The sequence below is a fragment of the Anopheles marshallii genome, chromosome 2 (assembly GCF_943734725.1).
Source record: "Anopheles marshallii chromosome 2, idAnoMarsDA_429_01, whole genome shotgun sequence".
NCBI lineage: Eukaryota > Metazoa > Arthropoda > Insecta > Diptera > Culicidae > Anopheles > Anopheles marshallii.
Window position 1 is genome coordinate 76,413,990 of NC_071326.1, and position 21,028 is coordinate 76,435,017.

General features: G+C 41.6%; 1 protein-coding gene across 1 annotated transcript in view; it reads right to left on the reverse strand.

The window, feature by feature from the left end:
• Positions 1 to 21,028, reverse strand: part of LOC128707806 (uncharacterized) — a 40,513-nt gene that overhangs the window by 18,530 nt on the left and 955 nt on the right. The window lies entirely within an intron of this gene.

A 21,028-nucleotide genomic window follows, 5' to 3' on the forward strand; every position in this document is an offset into this window, starting at 1 on the left:
GCTGCCGCAATAATTGAGCGAACTTCCGAAGAATGTCCAGCAGCGGATAGCATCGGTATGTTTCGCCCGACACCACCGTTTGTTCCACGTGATATTAAATGATCATTAATTAGCACGACATACGCTCATAAGATCTGCCCACGTAGGATTAAGCGCTCTGTATCTGGATCCGTGCAGGCAAAGGTCAAGCCAGGGAAAACCCCCGGCACGGTGCGCCAATAGCCAAGCGTTACCATCGTCGTTGCCGTCGTGATGGCATTATTACCATTTAGCAGCAGTTAGAGCTTCCGCTGCTCATTTATAACTAAAGATTATGTCACGTATAAGTGACTAACGACGGGGGGTTTTTTGTGCTCGAAATCTGCTTCTTTTGCAAAGTGTTGTACCGAGGGACATACAGGGACGGCAATGGGACATGAAAGCATTTCGCATACCGCTGTTCTTACTATCTACTTTTACTGCCACACGACCAGCTGCAATTTAATTTGTTCCTTCCTAATCCCATCCGCTCCGGTGTAATTTTAAAGGATTAAAGTTTATGCTGCCTGCATGGTTTGATAGTAAGTAAATTACTGCGGTACTTTCGCGTAACTTCCGCTGTCGCGTTTTTCTCCACTCCCATGAATGGTAAGGAAGCACGCAAATATCCTATCGCGCACTGCTGTCCCCGCGATAACCGATACCACGTCTCACGCCCTATTCGCTATCACTTTCGTAATGTTGATCCTCGCTTGAATTATGCGCTTCATTATTAGGTTGGATAAACAAAAACATGAACAAAGAACTGCCGAGTTCGAGTCCTTCCTTCGTGTTGTTGTCACCGGTTTGTGGGTTGTTGCGGAACATTTTATCTAATCTCTGGCACAAACATAACCCAGCGAAAATACACTCGCTCTGGTCCGGGGGAAAATCATCCACCATTTCCATTGACCTCTCACACCAATGTAAGGGATTGCAGGGAAAAAAAAAACGTTTGCCAGGAATACGACCGTCCCCGTGGGGAATTCTCCTTCCGTCAACTCTTCTCCTTAACTCGTGTAACCGAGCCATTCATCATGTAAGGGGATAAATTAATAAACCTTTCCGTGGCGATGCGGCGATGCCACAATCAAAATCAATCCGAAAGGTTTATTGACATTATCTTCGGGACTAGTTCGGGACGGAGAGGACTCATTTCGGTACACGCGGTCCACCCATACCTTACGCCCGTGAGACACACGACGAACAGATTCCCGCTACTTTACGTCCATCATCGTTATCGCATGAACGCCATCGACAAGACGAACCATTCCCGAGGGAGAAATTTGGTTATGAAAGCGAAGCCATTTGTTTCGGGTGAGTGTTGTCCGGTGGCAACATACGGAGTGAAACAGGCGTTAATCGTGTTAGGGATGAGCTGGAGTTGGTGGTTACCTAGTAGCTATCTCGTAATGAAACGTTACGAAAGTAAGTATGCTAGAAACCAATGAGACAAATATTTAGTAAAAGAATGTTAAGACGTTGGAACAAAGACTTGAAATTTCACATTAATGGTTAACCAACTCAACAGTAACAGAGATTCAGAATTACGTAACACGAATTTCTATTAGTGTCTAGTTTTTAACTAAATGTAGCATGAAATAAGATATAAATAACCTTCATGATCTTTCACTTCAATATCTGTCAGCACTTCCATTGTTTCGATATTATTCATCAGTTTTCGTTGATTGGATAGCAAGGAATATAAACTGAACAGTCATTCACGCGCCCAGCACGTGGCAAATTTTACTCAACAATGAAACTTCGCCGTCTAAAAGGCTCGCCGTTGACCTTGGAATAAAGGTGGTCCAGTTTTTGGGTCGTGTGAACAAATGGGAAGAACATCGGTGTACCGCATGTCTAAACGAGCGTCCCAAGTACGCTCGACAACTGTAGTAGATTCCACCTTACCCAGGCAAATATCCTCGATGTGGAAAATCCTCACGTGCCACCGCTGGAAGATGTCGACTATTAGAGCCACCTTGCCAGCACCGTGACAGTGCCCGCGTATATTTCGCTTTGTGAGCGTGTGCTAGTGGGATGTAAAGCACCGGGCAAAATAGTAACTCAGCTCCCCGAAGGAACATTCCACCGGCACAGCAGTTAATGTCTCCCAGAATGGCACGCTTTCGGTTGTCCTCTGGTGCTTAAGATGCTCACTTAGCCCTGCCAAACATTGATCCGATTTGGGTTGTTAAAGTGAGCAGCGGTGGCCGACCGACGGTAGAAGATTGGAGTTGAGGAGTAAAACCATGGTAAATGATCTACCCCGCAGCCGGGATGCTTTCCGCTCGATGGTACCACCGGAGCCAATGACAAATCGAGCCATAATCTGATGGTCTCGGAAATAAAGAAAAGCTCATAAGGAAAATTTGTCCCACCATGGCTCCCTTCTGCCTACTCCCTCGTCTCAACTCACTAACACACACACACGTGCGCGCTTTCAGTGTCTGCTGAGGCGCATTATTGCATTATCTACACCGCAAGCCGAGCTGTGTTCCACCATGGGCAATCAACATCCCACTTTCGGCAGCGGCAGATAATAACATTAAGCTGCTCACTCAACCGACGATATGCAACTCGCAGTGCCTTTAGCGGAGCGGACTTTGATAGCGCCAGGCAGAAGGCTCATCGTTGCTGCTGCTGCTGCTAGAGGGATTAGCAACACTCCACTGGGCCTAGTGTCACCGCAACGTTGGGACATTTCCGGAAACGGCGACTGTCTTATCACACGAAGCGCGTTGTGATCGTGACCATTTTCCTTTTTTTTCATGAGCAACACTCGGAATAGTTCACTCTAGCCTTGCTGGTATCGTGGCGTTGAAGGGCCTCAGGGCCACACATCTTCACGATTTTCGCATACAGTCACGATTTGCTGGTAGTACGTGCAGGCCCGTCGGCGCACACTGCAAATCAAGAACCGACCAATTGACGTTGATTCGATTGATGAATTGATGGGTGACAATTTCTGACAGATTTATTTTATGGATGAAATATTTTCTCCCGTTTGCTGGTGCAGTGCACGTGAGCCACTGTCTGTGGTGTTTTAAGGTGACACGTGAAGATGTATTGAGTCGGACGTGCAGATAACATTCGACTTTTACTATATCGCATGAAGAATAATATGACATGCATCACGGAGTTGTGTATGAAATCACAACAAAGCAATGACCCATAGATATTTTATAAAGATGAAGTTAAGGCCAAATTTTTCTTATACTTCGTTGAATCAACAGCTGGTTCCAAACATTCAGGCTTTCCAAAATATACTGGATTCATGCATCTTCTTCGATAAATTAATAGACCTATTTGGGGCTCAACGTTAAAAAATAATAAGATTAGCATTACTATTGAATAAGTGGCGAAAAACTTGTTATTTTTGTAGCGTATTCTCATTTATTCAAACTATATTTATTAAAATTATTATCATTAAAATTGTAAAAAGGAAAGAAATGCTGATTTTTTTATTATATTCACTTAAAATTCAAATTTGAATAATCAAAAATCCATCGCAAATTAAGAATAAAAGTCAAAAATAATCTAGAATTTTTAGATATATTACAGTATTTTTGAATATTTTTTCCATAGCCCACGGCTCAGAACATCGTTTTTATAAATCTCTTAACTTTTGTTGTTGTTCTCGAAAACTAGTTGTCTTAAGCTAAGGTGAGCTGCACACTTAATTAAAAACATGTAAAACAACAACATAAACGCCTGAAAGAATGTAATTTATTTTTAAAATGACTGAACAAAAACTTACGGATTCATATTGCATACTTTCGGGCTGATATCCCAAAAATGAAATCCTAAAATGCTTTATTGTGCAATCGAAATGATGATTTCTCACCGATTTAAAAGAAACTTATGAACCGTGAGGAAAAGACTTTATGTACGACTGGCAACAAACTACCGATCTACTTCTTCTTCGTCACTCGTTCGCACAATGAAAGATTTTAGGCTGCGTGCTGCTACATTCGCTACCGGATGCGTTACGAGGTTTGCACCATTATCATGCCTTTGGCAAAGGCTGGCACATGTTACCCACCACGCCACCAGTCCAATCGACTCAAATCATTCACAACTGCTGCCTTCTGTCGGTGGACAGCGCCGTATATGCTGCCGCAAAAACCATCACCATAATTCATATGCGCCGTACGTTTTGCCACACGTCACAAGCCAACGTGTCACATCATCTTGCGGCATGCGGAGCAAAGGAAAATTTGAAAGGAAAGCGAACGAACACACCAACCACATCGACACATGCAGCCCGAACAGACCTTTATGCAAAACGACCGGCCAAGAAATAATTCCAGTCATCTTCCGCGAAATTTCATCCGCATCTCGTCAGTGCAAAGTGCTGAATCGCAGCTGTACGTCAATGTGCGGTTTGTTTCCAATGCTCCATCCAAAGGAAACGTTATTTCTCCTTTTTTCGTTTCGTGTTTCTGCTTCGCCTTTAACAGCAATAATCCAATCGATCCAATCCGTGTCTTTCCGCGTACCATGCAGTCGAAGTGAAATGCGTGGAAAAATATTGTTCCTTCCACCTTCTGCCACGGTTTGACAGCACCGAAACGTCACGTATTGTTGGAAAAGTGACGGCGGCAGTATGTTTGTACCGTGCCACGATGACGAATCTCGACAAGGCACCGACCACCCGCTCAAAACGGGTTTGAACCAACAAATATCTCTTCACAAATATTGTCTCGAGCCCGAAAGACTCCTGGAAATGGGCAGAATCTGAGGGAAAATCACCACGTCCAGCAATCGATTGGATGTGAACGTATAAAATTCGCACCGAAGGCTTGGCGAAAGGACACGTGGCCAACACCCATGCCGTCCCCTTTGCCGCTTAAGGTTTTGTGAGAAGCTTTGGGATTTTGTGATTTTCCGAATTCCTTTCGTTTGGAGCTGTTTTTTTCGGCTCAAACCCCACCCCTTTCGACCAGCACCAAGTCCTTGATCGAAGTGTTTGTGTTTCTTCAGCAAGCCGACTGGTTGGTTGCTTTTTGATGGATTGAAACGTACCACTTCACCATTCCAGATCCATGGTGGGAAATTGTTTCCAATTTGTTGTTGTGTTTTTCGCTTCATCTAAAACTACTCACTTGATTTGTTATACTTTCGCTTTCTGTATGTGTGATTTGTTTTCTCTCTCTCTCTCTCTCTCTCTCATTCTCTCTCTCTCTCTCTCTTTCTGAATGCTTCATTTCCTCGCCAAATCTTTTCTTCATCAACAGCGTGACAGTTTATCTCTTTGTTCGTGTGTTTTTGCTCCTTCTTTTTATCTTCCCCGTACCAAAAAGGGATAAAAAAGAACTATGCTCGGACTCCATTTTAGCCAGCCAACAAATCGCGAGTGATACAGAAGGTTAAAAAGATCAATTGATGTTGCTCCGTTCTTGAGGCAAGCACAAACTGACAACAATTCGCATGATCGCATACGCTTTCTGCGAATCCATTTGCAGAGATTGGATGGTTTTCTTTTCGCGCAGCGATGAAATCGCTTTCCGGACCGTGGAAAACAAATTGCATTTTCAAGAGAACGAACCACCGTTGATGAAGCCATTGTGGGAGACGGGAAATCATCTCGATTTATGTGTTTTATGCCGGTGGTAGCTCTTTGTTGTCTTTCTCCGTTGCGCTCGAACTACGCTCATATGATATTTTTTATTGAGCCATTTTTTTCTATCCGGATATATTATTCACACATCAAGGTGGCGTAATAGGACATTCCGCAAATTAAACTACCTTTCTACCATCAAAATTCTTAATATCTCTATTTGGTTATTACGCCTGTTGGTATGCATTCAACATGAATGAAAATGTCTAACAATCTCGCGAGCTAAGAAATAGAATAAATAGTTGTTATTGAAATTGACTTTATTGGATAAATCACTGTAATAAAAAAATGCTGTTCAAAATTCAATAGTAAAAGAAAATCCAAAAATATACGCCTGCAGGTATGCATCCAATTGCACCACCGGGTCTTATAGCGTTTTACCATGAAATCAGCATTTAAAGGTGTGCAATATTCTATAACGTTAGTCATTTACCATGGGTGCTGGAACATCATATTTATTAACCCTTGAGATATATCAGGATATATCAGATATCAGGAGACAAAAGATACATTTTTCCATTCAACATTTTCACCTTTATATTATTTTGTTTCGAAATATATTGTTATAACTGTCTATAACTATCGCAAAATTCAACCAATGTAGAATACTTTAATACGCACATTTTTGTTACTTTGAATGCCCATTTTTGTACTCAATTGTTCCAAGATTTGAACACTACCAAACACAATAAAAAAAACAACTAAAATCAACCTGAAACGAAATACCTTCTTGAAGCATCATCTAATGCCAATGAATACGAAGAGAGCGCCTTAGTTTAATGAATACAGCGTTTAAATGGAGAATATGTTTGCATTTGTAATTACATACACTGGGATGTCATGGGTTAAACTGGAAAAAAATGACTAAAATTTTTAATGTTAACACAGGGTTGCAATCGTAAAAACCCCTTTTCCTGTCATAATTCCTTTTGCCGCTGTAATGAAAACAGTGCGTAATGTGTTTGCAACACGCACGGCAGCAAATATTTGTACTAAGAAATTTTTTACAAACACCTAGCTAAACTTTCAGTACCCAATTCCTACTGATAAAACCCGTTGGCATTCCTTTTCCACACCAAAGTAAGTTCACAGGTGAACGTTGGATTGATTTTTTTTATTTATTGTTTCTAGCACACTTCAACTAAACTCTCGCCCAGACAAACCCATTCGTTTTCACACAATCAGCGGCATCATGATGCGGCGGACACAGATTTATGATCCAATAACGATTAAGCCACTACACGCCCATTTCGATTGTGGAGCGGTTGGTTTTGTTTTTATTGCCAGTGGGAAGCTTTTTTCCACCCCAAAAAAAATACGATACAGCGGAAGTCGTACAAATATTATCCCCCCGGTACAGTACAAATCAACATCCAAAACCACAACCCTTGCCCACGGTGAAACGCCCGTTAATGGTTATCTTCTACCGGGCATAGAAGGGGCGAGGGAGTTATTTTATGGTAGCCTCCTTTCCCCCATTAGAACACACGACAGCCAGCCCAACCAGCCCAGCACAGATCACAAGGCCCCCGTAATGTTCTAAAACAGTCCAAATCCAATTTGCCCTCGCGCACATAAATAAATATCGAATGTTAACAATTTACATAAAAACCGAAGCCAGCACCGGGAATGTTATCTTTGCGAGCTTTGGGGGAGCGTACAATTCCCAGCGCTTGAAAGCACCATGAATTTGGCATAATGTTTCATGCGGGGGGGAGGGTTGTTTTTTCTTTTGCTGTTGTTGATTTCCTTTTCCCGTTTTCTATGCCGACTACTTTCGGTTTTAGTTTTCCCAGTCGAAGCTGTGTGTTTTTTATTGTTCTTCTTCCACTGCTTTGGTACATGATTTCGCATCATATCTCACTACCGTGGCGCATTTATTTTTGGTTAGCATGCTGAAGCTGACGGGAGCCGGAGAAGACTACCAAGAAATAATTGTTCCAAAGCACGAAAAATAAACCATCGGTGGCCCGTCGGTGGCTTCTCGGTGAAAAGTAAACGAAACGGTTACACAACCCAAGGACATTCGGGGTCGGTTGGCAAAGGCGAACCAATGCCGGTACCGGCATCACCGGAAACGATTGAATTTGTATTCCAGCGTAGAGTGTGCCATCAATATTTCAACCTTTTTTGGATTTCAAACTTGCTTCCGTTCGCCCAACCACCATCCGGACCCGGATGATGATTGGTCCAAGGCTCATTGGTGAGCCACGGAGCCCGACGAGCGTTTCGCGATGATGCGGCCGATAAAATGTTTAAAATTCAAACCATACACATCGGGGGAAATAAAATATCCATTACATCTTTTTCGCTTGCAGCCGGACTGAGCTTTTAGTAGCGACCACTCGACGTGGCTAGCCGGGCGGACCGTACCATCCGGTACGCTCTGCTCTGTTCTTCGTGGGTGAACCGGAGTTCTCCTTTCTTTTTTTTTTTTGGGTTGGGGTTTTATTTTGCGAAACACAGAAACACATTCGCACGCTCCGGTGTATCTCAATTCCATCCTGAAAGTCTTGAGGTGTGCACGTTTTGCCCAGCCCAACCGAAATAGATTTGTTTTCTCGCTATGCTCGCACACATCCTTTCACTCGCCAGGCCCAGACGCATCCCAGCCAGCACTTACCCGATCAGCCAGTCATGAAAATAGTTTTAGTTTTGGAAATATTAAAAAATTCCACCATAAATCGACTTCTGCCAGACCATTAGAGCCGGACGGGGCATGACAACGGGGCAAGGAAGGACGGGCAGAGAACGCCGGAGTGGTTCTGGAGCTTGTCTTTCCGGTTCGGCGACGGAATTCATCGATAACATCGGTTGCGCTTTTTTTCCCTCCGGGCCGCAAGTGCACAATTCCATCTCCTCCGTAGGCTACTAAACGGCAACCGTGGGTGCACCATGGAAATGGTCCATAAAACATCCTTCCTGATGGGCGATGTGCTACATGTTGCAGGGGGACTGGGGTGGGTGTTTTCTGCACTTCATACGCCCACTCGACGGTCGATTGGTCGCAGTTGCACCGGCAGCGAGGCGTAAGTTGTGTGCTCACTGCAGCATAAAAGCTGCTGGGCGGTAATTCCCGTGCATTGCCGTCGTGCCGGAATTGTTAAAGTGGCAACGATTTCCGTTTCGTTCCGTTCGATTTGCCAGTCTATGTGGGAGGATGCAATGCGCCCGGTAGAAAAAAAAATAACGTCTCGTTGGAGAGCGTATGCTCTTTTCTTGAAAGGATTAAGGCTGTATGTTGTGATACTCGAAGGAATGCTGGATGCTAAATAGCTAAAGATAGTTAAGCTCGATTGATTTTTTTCAACATGTGTTTCGTTCATCTGTATGTTATTTTTTAGACTAAAAGTGTAAGTTTGGTCAGCTACTTTTATAGGTTCAATAAGCAATAAAGTTCCCCTAGACTTCAGCTAGCGCAGATTACTGTTTACACGATGAGATTCCTTTGATAGTAAAACCTATCCTGGTTATCCTGTAGCTTTAATTTAAATGATCAAAAAGCAATGGTCGATTGAAGCAAATTGATTGCTTTAAGCGGAGAATCAAAAAGCACAGAAATAATTGAATTTAAATTCGAGACATTCTCTAGATTAATCCGGATATTCAAGAATCCGTTCAACAAGGCTTAGCTGCAAACTTTTATTTCCGATTCATTATAATTGCCTCTACCGGGTGTAAATCATTTTTTGTTTCTTTCAAAAACGACAATCACTTGCAAAACACTAACACCTATCAATATTTATGAGAACCGATATTTTAGAATTTCACTCCGGCGTAGGCTTTGACTGCATGAATCATCTTCTATTGCGTTAGAGTGTAGAATATCAATCTGCAAGACCTTCTCTGTGAGGCGCAGCACCTTTTCCAAAGCAAAATCCATTTGCTTGCTCCAGGTCAGTTCGGAGGTTTAGACGTACTTGCTAATCTTGAAAGGATTTTCAATGTGTGCAAAACATTATTCTGAATATTTAACCATCTTTGTTGGATGAGTTCCTTTTTCTGATAATATATTTTGCTCCAATACCCACAATAGAAATATGAATGAGTGTGTTGCGTGTATGAAGTTTATGGGTACGATATGTCATTGTCATTATTTACGCTAGGTAATAAATCCTGGAACCTCAGCAAATCTTTCTAAGAACGTATTCCTCAGAGAGATTGCAATTTACAACAATTTATGACAAAGATTTTTCTAATGAAAGTCATCAAATTCACTGCACACACGTTGAAAGATATTGCATACATATGGGCGTTCACCTACCGTACGAACCCCACCTGGAGACCAACATGTACTCGTAACAGATATAAATTCCTTTTCCAAGGAAAGCAATCCCTTAATTTACTGGAAAAAGCATTGTGGATACATTATTCCACTTTAAAAGCCCACAATTCGTAGTACAAATCTTTCTAAATTTAAATTTCTTCTTTTAAAAGAAAACACCATAAAACGAATCTTTTACCTTTGTGTTCCAAAAGCTCTGTTCCTTGGTAAATGGGTAGCATGAACCGTTTTTCACTGTACGCATCCAATACGTACGCTCAGTTATTAGAAGCCCTTTGGTGATTTTTTGTTTATTTGTTTGCATCACATCTATAGAAACCACGAGAAAGCCCACAGCCTAACCACCGCTTCAAGGTGTACAACGATTGCGCCTGCCAAGGATGCGGTACAAACCTACCGTGAAGCGATTCGCGTACCGTAAGCGATTTTCCCTCATCCATTATGTTTATACACTTCAGCATTGTATATTTACGTGTTAAGTCGATTGGAAAAGTGTTATTCTTTCAACGCAAGACGTACGAGGGCAACCTTTCACGTATGTGTGCGTGCGTGTAAACTACAAGTACACCCCTTTTTTCACCCACAAGTGTTTGCCGAGCATTTCTCCGCCCCGGCTGTTGGTTGTGTGACTGTTGGGCGAATAATTCATTCATGCATGTTCACCACCCGATTCTCCCCCGGATCCGTTACATGATTGCCGGCGTGGTGGTTATTTGCATACCCGGTCGACTCGGAAACCAAATGTCACACACACGGTTCGTAAGCTATCGGAGGTAATGATTGAAGTTCCGTAAAGAAAAAAGGAAATACGACCTGTTGAGGGGGAGACATCTATTTCAAACATAGGGGCAAAAGAACGAGAAGTGAGTTAGTATTTAATGAAAAACATTAGAAAACCTCTATCGCGGGCGATATTTTGATTTCATCATGACGCGTTTAAAGCTGTGTAAGGGTCTAATTCCTATTTGAACTACTGGCAATGAAATCGATACAAATTAAATCGAATTAAATAATAATTTATCCAAAATCAAAATTGGTATTAATCACATGGTAAAAATTAATATGCCTATACTGGCTCAATGGTAATTAAACATTTGAACAATGTAATAATGTTTCGTATTCACGAGTAATTAAGCTAAAAAATTTCGCAGTCGTAGTTTTGAAATCCATTAAATAACAGCTTTTTTTACAAATTAAAAGAAAGAAATCGTTTCACCACGAATGTGTTTCACTTTTCCGCCGCGTATCAAACATTAAAAAAGTTTTATGCTTAATTTAGTGCAATAATTCGTTCAAAATTTTATTCGATATATAAGTAAATTTTAGTTAGAATATAATAAACTCTATAAGTTTTTTGCATATATGTTTATGTATTGCAAAATCTATAGTTTCATTTTGTTGTTTTCCATCAACACTTATCCCAATAGCTTGTCTTGCTTTTATTCGCAAATTTCCTGAAATTTCTGCAAACCTCAGCTAGACGAATTATTTTCCACATTTAAAATAACCATGTGCGTCTTAACTCGGTCTGGAAAATATGTTTCAATTTTAATTTGTTCGACAAAAATTGCATAGCGTTTGATGTTGCATAAATTAAACTATAATTAATTCAACCCTCAAATTTTCAACCCCGTCCCCTAGGTTCCAGGGTACATTTAGTTTCTTCCGGCACTATTTACACACACACACACACGATCCTCGCCCTTTTGCAAATGAGCATCTCAAAAACTTATTCACACCAACAAAAAAAAAGGCTCACTTTAATTTGATTTGCCAAATGCTATATTTGTTTTCGTTCTTCGTCAAACTTTGCTTTACTGTGTGCCCCGTGCAACGAACGCATACCCTTTTGCCAGTGACCCGTACGCGCAGGTGAAATTCTTTCCACCTTGTTGTTTGCTGCACATATGCACAAATATTGCATGCATTCGTTGTGATTTCGTTTACTCAACATTATTGCCCGAATGTGTGCGTGTGTGTGTGTGTGTGTCTGGAGGGAGGTTTTCGGGTACTGTGCTGCAATAAATAAACGTACACACTTTTCATCCAACCGACAACAGGGGAGCGTACAGGAAAAAACACACACACACAGTGCAGCAGGAAAAGAAAAGGGTACAAACGCTTCGCTTTCCTGCTGTGCAAATGTTCTATCTTCATTATAGTAATTAGAAAACTCCTACGATAGTTCTGACAACGCAAACAATCTACCTTTTCGTGCCAAACCAGAACCACATTCCCGTCCTATCTGCACCGCGCCGGCGGTCGGTACAATTCTTGGTAGCGGGGCGGTCTTTTTCCCAGCAGTGCGACGTTATTCCACCATTTGCCGTATGGAAGGGTAAGTGGTTTGTTTTATTTCTAACAAACTCGAGCGCCCGGTGACGATATATTTTCCGCACGGTGCACATTTTCCACCATACCGGCAACAGCCCCATCTGCCGCTCTTATTTATTTCGATTGTCAAACAAACAAACTACCAGCACAAGAAAGTATCCGGTTGACTTTTCGTTCCTGCTTGAAAATGTTACCATTGCCATGCATGCAACCGGGGGTTTTGTAGCTGTGCTGTCAGCCCCGGTCGGGGTACTCGTCGCTTCGACGGGTAAAATAAACCACTTGTCCACGACCGTGCGCATGTACGAAACAATCGAAACCCGAAGCGGATATTAGCGAGGAATGGTTTCTGTCCGGTTCGGTTTATTGCGTTGACACAGCAGTTGATTGTGGAACCTGTCGATGCGATATGTGAAGGGAAAGACATTGCCCAACTCCAATATTAGTACGAATTGCAACTGACCTCAACCGAGCGCACGTAAAGATGACATTTCCGGCTTACAAGATGACAGCCGCAAGCGTCTTACGTGGTTCATAACCCCCTCTCCCAGGAATGGCAGATGGGCGATGGACAAATAATTGAATTGATATTGCTCGTTAGCAGAACTGACTGCAGCTGAATGGTGCGGATTCTAATCAGTGCTTTCGAGTTTTTCTCCGAAACAAAATCCTCCAACATAAATCCTCCCTCCGAAAACATCGACCATGGGCTTACAGCCAAGCAAGCAAACTGGGTTGCTGCTTTATCTTGCCCCAGCAGACAATGAGGCCGAGCCGTTCAGAATGTACAAGTTGGCTGTGCATCAAAGCAAAAAGGCAGAAGAAATCCTTCGTCCACGCAATGAAGTTCTTTCTGAAGCCAAAAATTTACGAACATTTCATCGAACTTCGCCCTGAAAAATCCTGAAGAATGGGTAGAGAAAAAAGTTTATATTTTCCCTACCCAACCATGAGGGGTTTTACGGATTTTCCGATAAATGCGATTATCGGGGCATAATTCAGGGCTCCAACTTCTCTGGTGGTCCTGTCCCCATCATCAGCATTGTTACCATCGGAAATACATCGCCAACCGCTTCACACAGGCATACATCAGCACCGGGCAATGGGCGTATTGATCCATATTTATGAAGCCTATACAATTTAATTATTCTTCCCCAGAAAATGTCCGCCGAGCCAGGCCGGGTGAGGTTTTCCCTAATCCGGACTTTTGAGATTTTTTCTTGCGACTCCGGTGGGATGGCATTCGACTGCGTCTAAGTCAAGCCTTCAGCTTCATAATTTGGAATTATCTTCCCCAAATAATAACCTCAGCATTATTAAATCTAAGCTTGCCTCGGTGGCTTGCCCCTGCGGCAGTGCTGAGTGGGAAGGAAGAGTGCTGGGCAGGAAGGGAGAACAAAGCCCAAACCCAAACCCCCCGGTTTTATGAGCTCCTTCAGGCTGGGTGGGTGTCTTTCTGCATATCTTTTCCGTTCTTGCTTTTACCCCACGAGTCAATTTAAATTCATAAAAAATGCAAAGCGAATTCTTCAGCCGATACTCCGAAGCAGCCTTATCACTCCATCCTGTACCTAAAGATACATACATACAGCACTCACACAGGCACACATGTTTATTCGGAAAGCGGATTCTCCTACCGGAGCGTACCAAGGACACCGCTCTAGGCCGGTATGGCGCACTGTGAGTGGCACCGACTTATGATAAGAGAGGTCACGACAAGTGAGCTTCTGCTCCCTTAAGCTTTTTGCCCGCTTCGTCGGCATGAACTGAACTGGAAATCAAAAAAAAATATCGACAAACAAAAAACCCACCCCAAAATGAGGGGAAATTTTGTGCAAACTGGCTCAACTGTGGCACCAGTTCGCAAGCTCAGTAAACACCACGGACCGCGAAACGTTGGAAGAAGCGAAACTCAAAGGGAATCCCCAACAACAACCAAAAACAAAAAAACGCACTCCCTCGAACCAGGCCTGAGGGGACATGATCGAGATTAGAGCCTTGAATTTTCTGCCGACTGTGGCACAACGCCTCCAACAATGGGCACGGGCAAGTCGCGGGTAAAGAATGACGGTTGCTGAATATTAATTTTTCGAATATGTCACCACAGTTTTAAGAAGTCGACGAATCGCTGCTACTCAAAACAGGGCCAAACCAAACAGAGGGAAGCCGAACAACGGACACGGTTGCGCGGGCATAAGATTTCAGTTGCGAAATGCTGAACGCAATCAAACAAAGAGGGACAAACTGTAAGCATGAGCAAAATATGTTCCTACAATGGGAAGAACAGGGGAAAATTTGGGATAAGGTCCCTTTTTGCTTGTGCTACACGTGGTATTTGCTGAGCTTTCCATCAAACCATCAACCGACAGTATTTTGATGATCCCGGTGGAAAATATGCAACTCTGGAAAATAGTTACAGACAATGGTGACGAAACAAAGCGCACGGCTGATGAGTTCCTTCGTTTTTTCTTTACATTTAAATTCATTTATGAGCATACAAGAATGGATTAGAGAAGGACGAGTGTATACTGTTAACTGAAGATTTTAGGATAGTGAGGACGCATGACCGGTTACATCTGTCCTCACTTCACAAGACAATTCTTCCGACATACAATGGGCCGAACACAAGCACGGACACCTACAAAATCGTCTTCGTGAGCGTCGACTACACCCATGATTTTCGTTTACACCTTCGCTTACTGCATTTTGTTACAATATTTTATTGTTAATTATCATTTCTTTGCATTTCGTTTTTAATTTGTTTTGTGTTGAAAATGTGTTAATTTCAGCTAGATTTAATTGTTTGATTCAACATCGATTGCCATTTTTAGATGTTTATGTACATGTTATCACGCCCTTTTAAATCATGACAGACACAATTTCATTCTATGCACCTTGAACTACGCTTAGGAATCGTCTGTCAGATGGTTCAATCATTTTATTAGAGTTTTAATTATTTTACTCTTTTCGGTAATCATTTTCACAAATTCAAGTATTGGTTAGGAAACCATCAAAATCACCTTTCGAGAACTACTAATTATGTATGTCAGACTGTGAAACAACTTAAGAAAATCAACAATTCCAGATTAAAGGTACTTTTATAAAAAAAAATTTCTTCCATTTTATAATTTATTGCCAATTTTTTATACTAAATTGCACTGTTTAAAAAACCACTTGATTGAAAAAAAACAAAATTGTTACCCTGTTGTCCTCATCCAAGGTTTGAAAACTGTTTTTTGATCAGTTATATTGTAAATGAATTTTTCACAGAATATTAGAATATGAATTTGTTTCAATCAATTGTTTTAAATTCAACATCATTCAAACCACTCCACATAAAGAACAAACGTAAAATTTACTCGTATCCAAGTTGCAGTATGGCCCACTGTAGTGTGAGATTCAACCAGGAACAGTACAATGAACCGTGCGTGAACAGTCCTACGGTGTGTGGTTGATAAAATGGACGCAAATGGAACCTAAGGAAAGTTTAATGTCTACTCACCATCAACAGTAATATGTCAGCATTTTTGGCATTTAATTTGGAAAAGGAAAAGGTTGCTTGGAGAAAATTTTTCACTGTTTTTGGGAGCATATGGGAATCTTTTTTGTAGAATTTTCTAGTAATCATATTATTAGTAATAAAATTGACGATAAAAAGCAAGATTGTTAATTTTGGCAAAACATGTTTTATATGTATTCGGGAACGAAATATAATTGAAAAAATACACGGTAATCTAAAGTTCATCATTCGTTTTTATGCCCGGGTACCAATCATATAGAAATTACCTTTTAGATTCGAAACTCCTTTTCAGCAAACCACCAACCCCACATCCCGGCGTTCGATCATGACACTGCACTTCAGCTAGTGTTTTTCCGACCCATCAAAGGTACCGTGAAACGGATGGTCATTCCCATCCGAGAGTGGCTATAAAACCTTGCTCTTTTCTAAAGTGTTAAAAAGTTATGAGCGAAGCCAAAACCCGAAAGGAAAAATCAGTATCAGTTTCTCCTTTTCCACACATGAAACGTATGATGAATGAGCATTGAAAGGTGCAAACAAGGGAAAAGGAAACTTCCCAACTCCATTCTTCACCGCACTAAAATCACAAAAAGGAAGAGATTTCGGTCGGGAATGTGCGTGTTGGGAGTATTTCGCCAAAACTGGATCACTTCCCTGGGAAAAAAAACCTTTTTTCCAAAGCGACCGATGCTTCCGGCAGCGCTGAGACACACACCGGTACGAACGAATTACGATTAATGGACCGGGAAAGCGAGCAAAACTCGCTCCGCCCAAGGAGCGTAATGATTTGCGGTCAAAACGATAGTCATACAACGGTGTGTTTGGTTGCGATTTTCTTCCTGCGCATCATACACACATACAAGTTTATTATATTTCACCATAAAATTTTGATCACCGTGTCATGAGCGCATGGAGAGTGCTGTCTCCATGGTTTTTTTTTCCAAAACCCCACTCCCACTGTGGTCATAAAAATAATGCACTTCTCGGATAGCGTGCGCCCCGTGAACGATACAATGGTAGAAAGTTGCGCTTTCACCGCCACCGGCGGCCATAGTGCACAAGGAGCAAACTTTTCCACTTCCGGGAGCGTAAATATGGAGCAGGAGGAGTCGGCACACGGGGGAAATGATGACTGCAGCCGCGGAAAAACGAACACCCAACCAAGAAAAGTGGTCGCTATCTGGTTTGCGCGTGCAAGAGGAACATAGCTGCTATCGCTCTATCTCCATTTTCATAATGTTGAATTGTAAGCTTTTCCAGCCGACAGCTCATTTTCCGACGGCTGAATAGTCTGCATCTTGCTCTGGCCGGTCTCAATAAGGGCCTCACTTGAGCGATGAAATGTCCGCATCAGGAGTTTTTGCTGTTTTTTTTTTGCAACTCCAACGACGCGTTCGAATTGATGGGATGAGGTTTGAACTTTGAACACAATTTGAGACGGCCTTGGACTGTAGACGGGCTGATCATTTTGTGCACCATTTTTCCGACGCATGGAAACAGTGTAAAACTGGAGGAGGAGTAGGTGCTGGGAAAGATAAACTTTCCTCTCGAACCCGAGACTTAACGGAGATCCGAATGGAGCAGCCTAGTAAAGGGATGTTGTTGTAACAAACTGCAAAAATCATGCCTCTTAAACCCTTAAGGGGCAATAAAAAATCATTTTTGTTATTATATTGAAGCTCAGAGTCTTGAGAAAAAAATTAAAAATATCCTCACGTACAACGAAGTAGAAGCCCGAAGTGTATTTTTCATCAACATTATTTACCCCTATATCCCTAAATTCTCGAAAAAAAATTTTCACTTGCTTAACTCTGTGTACTAGTAATTGTCGATTGTATGTATTATTTAAAAATTATTTTCTTTTTAAATTGCACATTTAAAAAACTATTTCTTCCGATTTCATGAATCCACCCCGATCATGAAGACGAAAAACGAACTCAACTCCGAAAACTCCGGATTCGATTCGAAAAAATCCAATTTTTATTTTCAATTATGTACGAATTATCTTCATTTAGTAGCTGCATGCTACTATGACACTTATTCTAAACTGAATGATTGTGCAATGAGTGCCCAGTTGCAGTGGGTCACCGTGTTCCATTGAATAATATCATATTTCACTCGCTGAGCGACTCCCTGGAGGATGAGTTTTGGCAAAATTAAATATTCATGATTAAGTAAGTATCAGCATATGTAAATCATTAATACTCTATCTAACAACCATTAATGATCACTTATTTATATTTTCAGACTTCCACTAATATCCGTAAATTCCGCTTTCAAGTGTCAAACACTGTCCGGCTATGTTAATCGGTTTCCGATCAGCATCGCTAAATCCGTCTGGCCTTTGAAGAAGGAAAGCTTTCCATGGACTATTTCGCTCGCAAATGTCTCACTTTTGTTCTAACATTGAATTCAAAATTAACCAAAGTTTAACCAAACATTTTAATATTTTGTTAATTTAAATTTAATTTTCAATTTTTATTCATAATTTAATAAAATCCACTTAAGAAAAATTGGATTTTATCAATCACTAGAATCAACCTATCTACCTATTTCGAGTGTTTGCTAGGTCAAAATTATTCCGAGCAATGCACTCTTATGGGGCAAATTGTCAGACAGCAGATTCAACTTTAAATAAACATCACTGCTTTAAGGGTTACCCTATCCTTTTAGAGCATCATTTTCTACACCATGGTTTAACTTCTTTCTTCGTCAACTTTCCACTCATAATACACTTAACGCAAAAGTTACTTTGTCTCTCATATTCAATCATAAGTTTTTTTTTTTTGGTTGCCTGTGCTGTTTTATTCTTTACAATTTCCCACACTTCGTTTCCATCCGTTCTGCCCTTTTCGGTGACAACACTCGGTTCGGAGAGTACATGTTTCAACCGGAAGGCAAAGTTTATCGTACCTTTCCAACCTCGTCGGTCCAAATCGAGATGGAAACGGTTGAACGGCTTGCCGGGAACGTGATCTTCCTTACCGGAAATCCGTCTCCGGGGCTGACCACTGCACACCAACCAGTCGAGCCGAACGAACGTCAGCACACTCGTTGGACAACAAATTTTGGGTGGTCATTTCCCAACCGGACGTCCGAAAGCGAAACACTGTTTTCAGATCGCAAAATGTGTGTGTGTGGCAGTAGGACTTAAGTTGCAATTCCTGTTTTGCTTTCGCTCATGCCCACTTATTTCTCCATTATTTTCTGGAGGCTTTTTCAAGGCCCTTCGAGGCGTTTCGCATGGTCGTTAAAACTTTCGTCCCAAAAAACTTTAACACTGCTGATGGTTTTCTTGAAAAGAAACGAGAATAAAAATTTCCCATGCGCCGGAACGGGTAAAAGCTTTGTGCATTTGAGCTTGAATGGGGGATAAAAACCAACATACACACACACACAATCAGGCTGCGGGAGAAGTTTTGTTTCCCACAAAAATCAGCGCCCTTAAGCGATCCTTCCCATTTCGATGCTGCACCGACGAAAGCGGGATCAATGATAACGACTTTACCGATGGCGTTCGGTCCCTCGCTCGCGCCGTAACAGCTGCTTTGGCAAAGTGATATCAAACAGCAGTTCACTTTTAATGCACACCAAACTGCAGTGAAGTCACTCCCGGGGGGCTCTGAAATACCGACCGAGCAGCGAATGATTATTGCAGGCGATAATGATACGGGTTGCAGACAAAAAATAAGGTACAAACTCCTGCCGTCAATGCTGATTACCGCATAGAAACGGAAGTGGGGCGTTTTTTTTTCACTCCCCAAACCAAGCACAGCTGAATGGGATTTGATTGGAAAAATTGAGAACAATGTTTTTTTTATTTGCGTTTTGCTTTTTTTTATGTTTTGTTCAGTGTGCGAGAAAAAGGTGGTTTAGAGGACTTTGAGGAGAAACTTTGCTCTGTTCGACTTTGGCTCGTCAAACCATCGCTGAAGCTTTATGTAAAGTTTTGCAAACTCGAAACTGGAACAAACTAGTCTAGCTTGTCGTGGTGCACAGTTTAAAATTCCTACTAGCAGGGAGGTACTTCTTCCACCCAGCAGCTTGCAGTTGATAATTTAACGCTTGGTTTGCGAGCTTTACTGAAAATCAAAAGCACAAGTTATGGGTACAGTTGGCATATTTCGACGTATTTCCACCCAATTGCACCATTAATGTAGTTTCTTTGTGTTAAACCGATTGTCAACAGCTTAACTGTCGACTGTAAAATATTATTTGTTGAAAATTGGTCTAATAAATATAAAATACAGTAGAACGCTGTTCTAACCGACAATCTTCCGTATCCGGTAAAGTGAGCCACACGGATAAAAAGTGTATTAGATTTTGCTAATGCATACTACAGTAGATAACCGTTCATCCGTACCTTTCCGGAATCTGGAATCCTAAGGAGATTTGACATATCTTAACAACACCGCTGACACAAGAAATGAAAATTTCATTACTAAATGATGAAATATTCTAACTTTCAAATAAAAATTTTAGATTTATTTCGCTATAATAATTCAATAAAATAAAAACTTTACAAACCCTACAAAGCTAATATTTATAGCAAAATGGATCCTGTGTCCTGTGTCAAATTACTGTCAGAACTCCAAAACCTCTATAAACAATCAACTACTACAAAAACTGTCAGAACTCATTTCCCGGTTAAAACGGAGTACGAATAAACCCGAACACCCGGATGAAAAGTTGTGCTTTTTAATTATGAGAGCCTTCAATACCCATTTTTCCTCGGCCAAATGCACACAAATTTAAACTCGCCAGAAAAAAATCAGCTACACAATTGCTTTATATTTACAGGCTGGGTACAGGCCATGAATAGGTATGCATTTTTTATGGCACCATGAAGTTCATATTATAGCACGGTTCGGAAAGACAAAACAGAACTGGTGTTTGGCTTCGGGAAGAAAAAACCAAACCAACACCACAATAAAGCACCGAGCACGACACAGTCAGCCGAAAATTTAATTCAAAAGCTCAATTGCACCATTTTCCAAAGGTTCGCGTGTTGCGCCCGTGCCCAGCGTATCGCTCCGTAGGGGATTGGGCAAACAATTTCCAGTCCGGCGGGAAGAAAACCAAAACACAAAAAAATTAACCTAAAAGAAACGGAAAATACAACGAGTGAAAAACAACAATCAAACGTCCATTCGCTTCCGGCGCAACAGGGTGATTCATTTTACACCGGGCGTCCCGCAAAGCGCGTATGGCTACAACCGAACAAAGGTATCTTAAACGGGAATGAAAC